Here is a 12,472-nt window from a genome sequence, read left to right on the forward strand (position 1 = left end):
CTGGTTAGCCCCATAATAATAATACTTGTATAATTAATTTATTAACTACCATTAATAAATTTGCATTATTCTTAAACTAGCTAAGTATTGGGTTGGCCAAAAACTTCATTCAGAATTTTCCATAGTTCAGTTCAGTAGCTCAGTCATGTCCGACTCTTTGTGACCCCATGGACTGCAGCATGCCAGGCTTCCATGTCCATAACTAGCTGCCATAGCTTGCTCAAAGCCATGTCCATACAGCCAGTGATGCCATCCAACCATCTCATCCTCTGTCATCCCCTTCTCCTCCCACCTTCAATCTTTCCCAGCATCTGGGTCTTTTCAAGTGAGTCAGCTCTCCACATCAGGTGGCCAAAGTATTGGAGTTTCAGCTTCAGCATCAGACCTTCCAATGAATATTCAGGATTGATTTCCTTTAGGATTGACGGGTTTGATCTCTTTGCAGTCCAAGGGACTCTCAAAAGTCTTCTCCAACACCACATTTCAAAAGCATCAATTCTTTGGTGCTCAGTTTATAGTCCAACACTCACATCCATACATGACCACTGGAAAAACCATAACTTTGACTAGATGGACCTCTGTTGGCAAAGTAATGTCTCTGTTTTTTAATATGCTTTCTAGGTTGGTCACAGATTTTCTTTCAAGGAGAAAGTGTCTTTTAATTTCATGGCTGCAGTCATCATCTGCAGTGGTTTTGGAGCCCCAAAAGGTAAAGTCTCTCACTGTTTCCATTATTTCCCCATCTATTTTCCATGAAGTGATACCTGAAACAACTTTTTGGCTAACCCAATATATCAGCCTATTTTAGAACTAATAAATTCCAAGGGTAAATGTTTAAGTAGCTTCTTTTTTTCTTTATTTTGGTCTGACTTATTCTAGAAAATCAAGACAGAGTGAACTTGAATAAATGGGAGGGTTTTTTTTCCCCCACAACTTAAAAAATTTTTCTTTTCTCCTCTCATTTTTTTCTTCTTCTTCTTCTTTTTTTTGAAAGGACAACATTAAACACAAACTTCCTTTAATTTTCGGTATATATTTGGCAATACATTTGCATGTATTTTCAAAGATGTTTCAACAGGTTGCAATCCTAATTCTCCATTAGAGATTTGACTGAAAACAATGCTAAAGTAAAGTCTTATGTCCTTGGTGGGGTAGGACACTTCCTCATTATTTATGTTCCATATCATTAAGCTCCACTGCTATGCATTAGGCAGGGTTTTTACCCTAGTTCAGGCTAGAAATAAAGACAGAATGCAAAGCTTAACCTGCAAAAGCTTGTCTTCAACTGGGCAAAGCTATGTGAAAAATATAATGAAGATCAAGTGAGAATATTCACCATGAAAACTGTTTCTATCAATGGTCTGAATATTATAGAATTCCTAATAAAATTCTAGATACTTTTCCAGCCTGTACAGAGCTGCCTGGAGGCTGGAAGTGGTGGTGAGGTCCAAAGCAGCTTCTGGAATTTCTGAACACCCCTGGTCAGTACAAGATGGATCCAGTAGTCTTGAGTTACATGGACAATGTACTGCGGCAATTAGATGTCTCACTACTGGATCCTCCAAGCTGGCTCAATGACCATGATATTGGGTTTGCCTTTGAATACTTTGCCAACAGTCAATTTCATGACTGCACTGACCATGTCTGCTTCATCAGCCCCGAAGTTACTCAGTTCATCAAGTGCACTGGCAACCCAGCAGAGATGGCCATGTACCTTGAGCAGTTGGACCTCCCAAATAAGAGAGTTATATTTTTAGCCATCAATGATAATTCCACACACACAGCTGGGGGAAACCACTGGAGCTTGTTTGTTTATCTGCAAGATAAAAATGGCTTTTTTTCATTATGATTCTCATAGTAGTAGTAACTCATTCCGTACAAAGAAGGTAGCAGAGAAACTAGAAGCTTTCTTAGGCAGAAAAGGATACAAACTGGCCTTTGTGGCAGAGAAAGCCCCTGCTCGACAAAACAGCTATGACTGTGGGATGTACGTGATATGTAACACTGAGGCTTTGTGTCAGAACTTCTTTAGACAACAGCCAGAATCACTACTGCAGCTACTCACTCCTACATATATCACACAGAAGAGAGAAGAATGGAAATATCTCATTGCCAGACTTGTTAAAAATTAGCTGTTGAAATATATTTGACTTTTGAAGTCTCTTCTTTCTACCTGTCCCCATGTATTGAATGGCTGCAGTCTCAGTGCCTGAGGGAAGATGCGTAGGAGAGGAAAGCTTAGAATACTTACTTTATCCTAAAAGAATGTTGTTCTCTGTATTATCCTAAAGAAAAATTTTACTTTAACCATAATTTCAGAACAATATTAATCACCAAAACTGATTAATTCCCTTTTGGGCTCTCTTATCCACGTTGGTTTATTCCAAAGAGGGGAAAAAATGATCTGTAAAACAAATTAAGAATATATGAAATCTAAAAGCAAGAAGAAAATCATAGAGCAATCAAAAAATTATTGCACAGCCCACATATTTCAAGGGATCAACTGGCTAGAAACAGATCTCAAAACCTAACCTAATTCAAGATCAAAGTATTATCAATTACTCAGTTCTGTGATATCTCTTTCATTCAACAAGCAAAGGCTTTCCCAGCTATGCTGTTAAGTAACTTCAGTTGTGTCCGACTCTGTGCGACCCCATAGACGGCAGCCCACCAGGCTCCCCCATCCCTGGGATTCTCCAGGCAAGAACACTGGAGTGGGTTGCCATTGCCTTCTCCAATGCATGAAAGTGAAAAGTGAAAGTGAAGTCGCTCAGTCCTTTCTGACCCTCAGCGACCCCATGGACTGCAGCCCACCAGGTTCCTCCATCCATGGGATTTTCCAGGCAAGAGTACTGGAGTGGGGTGCCATTGCCTTCCCAGCTATAATCTTTGCCAGTACTTTATAAAAGTGGTGTTAGCCCATAGTCGCCCATCTGATTCCTTGAGCACCTTAAGAAAGGGAGAATCTTAAATAACTTTGTTGAAATAAATGTCTGTTGTGGACCTCTTGTTTTGCATCTGGAACTTGCTAAAGTTGGTTTATTTTGTAAAGGAGGAAAAAGTGGCCTTTCTAAACTTGTTCATTTAATTAAAGAATGCAGACAATGTAATTTTTGAAATGCTATTCTTTCTTAAAAAAAAAAAAATCTAGTTGACTTCAGGAAATGTGTGTGTTAGTCATTCAGTCGTATTTGACACTTTGCTACTCCATGGACTGTAGCCCACCAGGCTTCTCTGACCATGGAGTTCTTCAGGGCAGAATACTGGAGTGTGTTGCTATTTCCTTCTCCAACAGGAAGCTTATGAGGACCTTTTAATTAATAAATACAAAGGTTACTTAGAGGTAGTTGGACATTTTTATGAATAAATGCAATATTCTAGTGCCAGGCCAAACTATTTTCTTAAGCCCAACTGCATCCATCAGAAATTTATGGGTGACCATCAAACTTCTATAAATGTTCTTCTCTCCATCATCTCTACTCTGGGGAGAGGAAGAAAAAAAAATTATCTCTATAGTAACTAAGACTCTGGGATTCTAAAAATCTACATATGTCTCAGTCTTCCTACATTATCCTTAGTTCTTTTCTGTTGCTTTTTGGAGTAGCAGTGATTTGTCAAAGAAGATTCCTTTGTCCATTATCTTTGGTTCAAGGTAAACCTGTGATCATGGATAAGTCATTTCTCTGAGGTTCATATACACTTGTCTGTAATCTGAAAGTGTTGGTAACCAGATCTGATATTTGGTATGAGAATTAAATTGAGTAACACAACTCTGAGATGAGGTCAACTTCGGGATTCATTTTGCTTCAAAGATTTACTAAGAGATGGATGGTCTACACTGTAATGGTCAGTTTCATTTTTTCATTGTTTTAAAAATCTCTGAAGTCATTACAGATTCATAGGAAGTTGCAAAAGTGTACAGATTCGGGGGAAAACGATCAGAAAAAAAGAATATAGATCTATGTATAATTAAATCACTTTGTTGTACACCTAAAACTAACATAACATTGTAAATCAACTTTTGTTCTTCAGTGGCTAACCGTGTCTGACTCTTGGTGACCTCATGGACTATAGCATGCCAGACTCTTCTGTCCTCCAGTATCTCCTGGAGATACTGTTCAAACTTATGTTCATTTTGTCAATAATACCAATATGTCAATATTGAATCAATAATGCTATCAACTCTACCTCAATGAAAAAAAAGGCATACAGTCCATTTGCCATTCACCTAACTTCCCCAGTGGTGACAACTTACCTAACTATGCTGCTGCTGCTAAGTCGCTTCAGTTGTGTCCGACTCTGTGGGACCCCATAGACGGCAGCCCACCAGGCTTCCCTGTCCCTGGGATTCTCCAGGCAAGAATACTGGAGTGGGTTGCCATTTCCTTCTCCAATGCATGAAAGTGAACAGTGAAAGTGAAGTTGCTCAGTTGTGTCTGACTCTTAGCGACCTCATGGACTGCAGCCTACCAGGCTCCTCCATCCATGGGATTTTCCAGGCAAGAGTACTGGAGTGGGGCGCCATTGCCTTCTCTGACCTAACTATAGTTCAATATAAAAACCAGAAGACTGATATGAATGCAATACCATTAACTAGACTATAGACCTTATTCAGTTTTCACCATTATTTATATGAACCTTTTGTGTGTGTGTATGTCTGATTACATAGGGGAGTGTTCAGTTATATGCAGTGCTTTCCACTTATAAATTAGTGCAACCACTCCTAAAATCAAGGTACAGAATTGCTCCATCACCATGAAGGAACTCTTCCTGCTATCTGTTTATGTTGACAACATTCCTACCTTCCAACACTGGCCTTGTCCTTTTGGCGACCACTCACTTGCCTCTTGTATTTATTTCCTCTTGCTATGTAACCAATTATCACAAATGAATGAGCCTAAAGCAAAAAAAAAAAAAAAAAAATGTTTATCTTATGACTGGGTCAGAAGTCCAGGCATAGTAAGAACAACTGGTTTCCCTGTTAGGATCTCACAGACAAACCAAGATATGGCCCATTTCAGGCTCTTATCTGGAACCTCTGGGAGATAATTCATCAGCTTCATTCAGGTTGAATTCAGTTCTCTGCAGTTGTAAGACCAAGATTCCATTCCCTTGCTAGCTGGAAGGTCTAGTTATTGGTCTGATGTGTCCCTTAACTTGGAAAGTCTGCTCACATCTCTTGGCTCACAGCCCTGGTCCATCTTAGAAGCCAATAATAGTGCATAGAATTTTTCTTGTCTTTTGGGTTTTTATAATTTCATTATGTAGTATATGCCTACCGGAGAAGGCAATGGCAACCCACTCCAGTACTCTTGCCTGGAAGATTCCATGGATGGAGGAGCCTGGTAGGCTGCAGTCCATGGGGTCGCTAAGATTTGGGCACGACTGAGAGACTTCACTTTCACTTTTCACTTTCATGCATTGGAGAAGGAAGTGGCAACCCACTCCAGTGTTCTTGCCTGGAGAATCCCAGGGACAGAGGAGCCTAGTAGGCTGCCATTTATGGAGTCGCAAAGAGTTGGACATGACTGAAGTGACTTAGCAGCAGCAGCAGCAGAAGTATGTGCCTGCTCAGTTGTGTCTGACTCTACAACCCCAGGAACTGTAGCCTGTCAGGATCCTCTGTCTGTGGGATTTCCCAGGCAAGTATTCTGGAGTGGTCTGTTATTTCCTCCTCCAGAGGTTCTTCCTGACCCAAAAACAGACCCACGTCTCCTCTGCCTCTGCACCGCAGGTGGATTCTTTACCTACTGAGACATCAAGGAAGCTGCAAGTGACACTAGAGGACGGGGATGATGAGAGTTAACATTTGTCTGCCAAAAACCTCCCCTTTTTGTTTGTTGATAAGTTTGCTATACTCATGTTTGTGTGTGTCTATGTATCTGTGTTTGTGTGTGTGTGTATGTGTGTCTGTGTGTGTGTGTTTGGCTTCTAGGAAGATCAATTGATTCACAAAATGTTAAACTTCAAATGACAAATCCTTAGCCCTAACTTCTTCTGTCTTAGACTTAACAAAAATGTCTAACAGAAGGTTTGCTTATATTTCTAATGGAATCATTTTTGTTCTTTCTATATAGTAACAAAGCAGTGTTTTATTTATTAAATTTATTTTGTAAATACACTGTAATTTGTTGCTAGGCTCTGTGAGATATACCTCAGGGAGAAATAGGAACTTTTATTCATAATACTGCCAACAGTGAAATTATCTCCTGTCCTTTTAAAATGGTATTAATCTTAGTCTCCATGATGGCTTATTGGTAGAAAGGATAATGGGCTTAAAATTGGATTGAAATTTTAAAAGAAAGTCTGCTTTAAAATAATACTGGAGATCAAACAGGTTAGACCATTTTTGTTGCAGTAGAACTGAATACCAAAGCCATGGCCAAATTGTGTCTCCCACACACGACCAGCAAGGTAGTTGTGCCTTTCTCATTCCTCTGCTTTACAGTAAGGAGAACCTAAATATTTAATGGACAAGAAAGACTACTTGGTAAATGATATTTCTTAACTGATGAAAGTTCCAACCCTGAGCATAGCTACTGTTTATTGTAACCAAATATTCAAGAACATTCACAAGTGCCATGCAAGCAGATATTATAAACAGACAATATTTACAAGTATGTAGTTTTTCTAAGACAAGTTTGACAAATAGATGGTATTGTTCCTGATGGCTGTGTTTTTGGAATAGTACTTCACGAGGAAATATAATTCATCCTAGCGCTCTCCACAACTATGAGCAACACTGTGGAAAACTTCTCGCTGTGAGTGAAGCCAAAATTACATTTTCTGAAGTTAAATAGAAGCATTCTTCTCTCTGATCAAATTTTAATGAAACAATTCAGAGGAAAACCGTCATCTTACTTCAAAAATTGTTTTTACTGAAAATATAATAAATTCCAGCCTTGAGGCACAATCAGAGCTTCTCCATTTGGCTCTTCACTGCTGGCTGCATCAAATTGATGAAGACCTGTACTTCAACACTGGCCATGAATTCAAGGTCAATTTAATGTTCACTGGGCACTGATTAAAGTGCAATTCATATGTTCTCTCAATCAATAGAATAATGGAAACTTTGGAATGTGGCCAGAAAATGTTATTTAAGCTTCATTTTTGTCTTCCATAATTTTTAAAGTACATTTTCTATTTATTATTTCAAGCGCAATTTAATTCTCTGAGTCCTTGGGGATCTAGTTAGAACCACAGAGCACATGGCCTTAAGGTAGTTCAGAAAACATCTAGTGCAAGCCATTTGCTGAATAGATAAAGAATGCAAGGTCCCACGGGGACCTCAGTGAACCACTGTTAACTGGAAGGTCACCCAGGACAGGGAACTGGTGAGCATACAGCCCTGAGGTGTTATGAAGAATCTTGCTGCTTCACATATTGTAAAAAGAGTGAGTTCATTTTAAAAGTATAGTTTAATTTTTAGATGATATATATTTATGAAAAATGAGGGGGAAAAAAGTCATAAAAGTAACTTTTATGTCAGTTTTTATGTAACTTTTAAGTAAGCTTTTACTTTTCCTTTACAGAAAAGTAAAGGAATACAAATAAAAATGACCCCAACTTCCTATTTCAGATGAGATCGGGCACGTTCAGGGTGGTATGGCCGTAGACCCAACTTCCTATTTCAGAAACAACCATTTCATATATTTTATGAACATTATTCCAGATATCACTTATATCTACAAATAGAGGGCAGAAAGGAGGAAAAGTATGTAAACAGAGAGAAAAGAGGCAGAGAAAATTTAACTTTTAAAGAGAGAGAATAAATTGTTAAAAGCCAGGATTATAGCAGGCATGTTATTTAAATAAAGCATACATTTCATGTTACTTAAATTAGCTCAAGAAAAAATGTGAAGTACTGAATCTGAAGTACAGGTGAATATTATTGCAAGATATAGACATGCAAAAATATTTTTCAAGAAATGATATAAATATTTAAAGTTCATCCTAATTTTAAAGAACATATTTTATCCATGTTGAGTATCCACTGATTTTTTCTTTACGCAAAAAAATTAGCACACATATAATATCTCTGTCTTCCCTCACTTCATGTCCATATTTTTTTTTTAAATTTAAACTATGATTTCTACATTGTTAAAATTTGTTGATTTTTTTATCTTCTAATCTACATTTTATAATCTACCAGGTAATAGTACTCAACTAGGCCTCAACAGAATGTGAACTGAGAATTTCAAGATGTACAAGCTGAATTTAGAAAAGGCAGAGGACCTAGAGATCAAATTACCAACATCCGGTGGATCATAGAAAAAGCAAGAGAATTCCAGAAAAACATCTACTTCTGTTTCATTGGTTATGCTAGGGCCTTTGACTGTGTGGATCACACCAAACTGTGTAAAGTTCTTAAATGGATGGGAATACCAAACTACATTACCTACCTCCTGAGAAACCTCTATGCAGGTAAAGAAACAACAGTTAGAACTGGACATGGAGCAAACGACTGATTCAAAAATTGGGAAAGGGTTACATCAAGGCTGTATATTGTCACCCTGCTTATTTAACTTATATGCAGAGTGCATCATGTGAAATCCTGGGCTGGATGAAGCACAAGATGAAATCAAGATTGCTCAGAGAAATATCAATAACCTCAGATATACAGATGACACCACCCTATGGCATAAAGCAAAGAACTAAAATGCTTCTTGATGAAGGTGAAAGAGGAAAGTAAAAAAGTTGGCTTAAAACTCAACATTCAAAAAACTCATATGGCATCCAGTCCCATCACTTCATGGCAAATAGATAGGGAAACAATGAAAAGAGTGACGGGCTTTATTTTCTTGGGCTGCAAAATCACTGCAGATGGTGACTGCAGCATTGAAATTAAAAGATGCTTGCTCCTTGGAAGGAAAGCTATGGCAAACCTAGGCAGTGTATTAAAAAGCAGAGACATCACTTTGCTGACAAAGATCCATTTAGTCAAAAGTTATGGTTTTTCCAGTAGTCATGTATGGATGTGAGAGTTGGACTATAAAGCAATATGAGCACCAAATAATTGATGCTTTTGAACTGTGGTGTTGGAGAAGACTCTTGAGAGACTCTTGGACTGCAAGATCAAACCAGTCATTCCTAAAGTAAATCAACCCTTAGTATTCATTGGAATGACTGATGGTGAAGTGGAAGCTCCAATACTTTGGCCACCTGATGCAAAGAACTGACTCATTGGAAAAGACCTGATATTGGGAAAGATCAAAGGCAAGAGAATAAGGGGACAATAGAGGATAAGATGATTGGATGGCATCGCTGACTCAATAAACATAAGTTTGAACAAACTTGGGGAGATAATGAAGGACAGGGAAGCCTTGCATTCTGTAGTCCATGAGGTCAAAATTAGACACTACTGAGGGACGGAATAACAACAAATTCATTCTACTTTAATGGAAGTAAATTCTCACTACCAAATATTTTTAACAGTGTATTTTATTTTCAAGTTGCTTTTTTGGACTCATTTCTTAGTTGGATTGAGTTTTCATTTTTGTTCTCAAGTAGGAGTCACTTTGACATAGTTTCTCCAAACTTTAAATGATTGTATAGGTATGTCTATAACCTGCGAATTAAAATGGTAATTTGGGACTTCCCTGGCAACCCAGTGGTTAAGATTCTTAGCTTCCACTGCAGAGGGCATGGGTTCAGTGCCTGATTGGGAAATGAAGATCCCACACGCTCCAAAGCACAGTCAAAATAAAATAACATTAAAATCTGATACAAGAATAAATCCGTGATGAACAACAAAATTAAAAATAAAATAAAATAACTTACTTGGACATACTGTTAGAGAATCACTTGCTTACTTTCCTTCAGAATATTGTAGAAATTGCTCCATTGTATTATTTTTTAAACCAATGTATCGAGGTATAATTGACATGCCAAAGTGAAAGAAAGTGAAGTCGCTCAGTCATGTCTGACTCTTTGAGAGTCTATTGACCGTAGTGTGCCAGGATCCTCCATCTACGGGATTTTCCAGGCAAGAATACTGGAGTGGGTTGCCATTTCCTTCTCCAGGGGATCTTTCTGACCCAGGGATCAAACCCAGGTGTCCCGCATTACAGGCAGACTCTTTATCATCTGAGACACCAGAGAAGTTCCAAAACTGTACTTATTTAATGTATACAACCTGATGAGTTTAAAGACAACTCTACCCTTTATGACCATCACCTCAATTTACTCCAGAAACATAAACTGCTTCTCTGTGGCTATCTGAGAGCAGTCTGAATTTCCTTCTGAATTGCTTTTACTACTGGGATCCCTGTTAAGTTTGGAATTGTTGACAATTCATTGCTCATTCTTCTGAAATGATTTTTGACACACAGAATGTCCCTTGAAGCCATAAACAGAATTGTTCATTTAGAAATGATTTAATTAGATACATTTTTTTCTTCACTTATCTTTGTTCTTTTAATCAAAAGCACTAATTGCAAGTATTTTAAATCCTCTTGCTCTGTCTTTTGTATCTTTTATTTTTCTAACTTTAATTTTACATATTTTGTACTTTTCATTTCCACTGTGTCTCTCCATTTACTGCCCACTGTATTTATTCTGGTGTCATTTTTCACCTGTGGTATTAAATTTCAGAATCTCTGCATTTCATTCTGACCATTGGGATTCCTTTCTACATCAAGGATTTCTTCTGCCATTCTCTCTCAACTAAGAAGTTAGATGACAGTCAAATATGACATCACTGTCAGTGTATGATTTTTCCCTCCAGTTTCAGCCCCCATGAGGTCTTCCACTACATACGGACAGTGTCCCCATTTCCCTTGGCCTAGAAACTTACTCAAGTCAGTGAATTGACTTAAAAAGTGAATTGAAAAATGTAGTACTTACTTTTAACACATAGTTTAACCCTGTAATTTGGAGAAGGCAATGGCACCCCACTCCAGTACTTTTGCCTGGAAAATCCCATGGATGGAGGAGCCTGGAAGGTTGCAGTCCATGGGGTCGCTGAGAGTCAGACATGACTGAGCGACTTCACTTTCACTTTTCACTTGCATGCATTGGAGAAGGAAATGGCAACCCACTCCGGTGTTCTTGCCTGGAGAATCCCAGGGAAGGGGAAGCCTGGTGGGCTGCCGTCTATGGGGTCGCACAGAGTCGGAATGACTGAAGTGACTTAGCAATAGCAACCCTGTAATTGGCTTCATATTTTTTTTTAATTTCACTAATTTCCTTCTCTTTCAGAATATTTCAAGAAAAAGTGGAAATAAAGGTATCTCATTACAACCATCTTTTTTATTAGTAATCACAAAGACATTTTCACCTGGGATGAGTCAAATAAATCAGAGTCAGTGGTGGATTTGTCTTGGTCATCTTTCATTTGATTTCACTCTGGTTACCAGTAGCCCCCAAATTTCTCTGACTTGCAAAAACAAAGGTTTATTTACTTCTCATGCTCAATCTCCATCATTGTTATTTTCATTTTGAAACCCAGGGTAATGAAATAACCAGTCTCTGGAAATTACTATTATGATGATATAAGATACCACAGAATGGCTCTTAAAGTTTCTGCTGGCAAGAGGAATGTTTCTCTGCTGATCATAGTCAGAGACCCAAAGAAAGACATGTGATAAAGTGTGACTTTAAAGGTATAGTAGCTAACAGTTAACATATACCTGTAGGGAGGAGAAAAGAGTACTTGAGATTTATAAAGAAATCTAAATATGACCATCTTCTGAATCCTAAGTATTCACCTTTAATTCACAAGAAAATTTAACTCAGCCTTTCTTCCCAAGAGGAAACAAAACAACGTCATTCAATCACAGATGTACTTCCTAGTTTTAATGTCCTCACTCATCTACAACAGAGTGGTAACATCGGGCTGGCTTGATTATATTTACCACATTCATTGTAAAAATAAAGAAAGAGGACCACATGAAAAATACTGGTCCATATTATTTATGAAATCTTGACAAGGAACAGTTAAGAGGTACCCAAGATGGGTCATGTGTCTTAAGTCTCAGGTCTCTCCAGCCTGTTGTACTTCAGGGATCCTGGCTGTGCTATCTCTGAGGACCTCCTTTTTTTGCCATCCTTCTAGGCCCTCTTTAAGAGGGATTTTTCAGCCTGCTTCTTCTCTATGAGAAAGTTGATAACTTAATGAACAATTGATGTCTTAAACTATTACTCTGTCTTTTGATTCAAACTTGTAGTTCATTGAGCAGTACAATTTTCTCCAAACCTTATTTGATCTCTCTACTGCATTCACTTCCAGTTAGTTCTGTGTGACAACTATTTTACTGATAATTATTTTCTAGATAGGCCTCTCTCTTGACGTTTAGTAACAGGAATATTGAACATATTTAAGGGACTAGAACTGATAGACAGAGTGCCTGATAAACTATGGATGGAGGTTCATGACATTGTACAGGAGACAGGAATCAAGACCATCCCCAAGAAAAAGAAATGCAAAAAAGTAAAATGGCTGTCTTACAAATAGCTGTGAAAAGAAGAGAAG

The 12,472-nt window shown here is 38.1% G+C and overlaps 1 pseudogene; it reads left to right on the plus strand.

Annotated features, from left to right (window-relative positions):
* The first annotated feature begins 1,462 nt into the window (after positions 1 to 1,462).
* LOC133235658 (sentrin-specific protease 8-like) lies at positions 1,463 to 2,132 on the plus strand (annotated as a pseudogene).
* Positions 2,133 to 12,472: the final 10,340 nt, after the last annotated feature.

The sequence above is a fragment of the Bos javanicus genome, chromosome 2 (genome assembly GCF_032452875.1).
Source record: "Bos javanicus breed banteng chromosome 2, ARS-OSU_banteng_1.0, whole genome shotgun sequence".
NCBI classification, from domain to species: domain Eukaryota; kingdom Metazoa; phylum Chordata; class Mammalia; order Artiodactyla; family Bovidae; genus Bos; species Bos javanicus.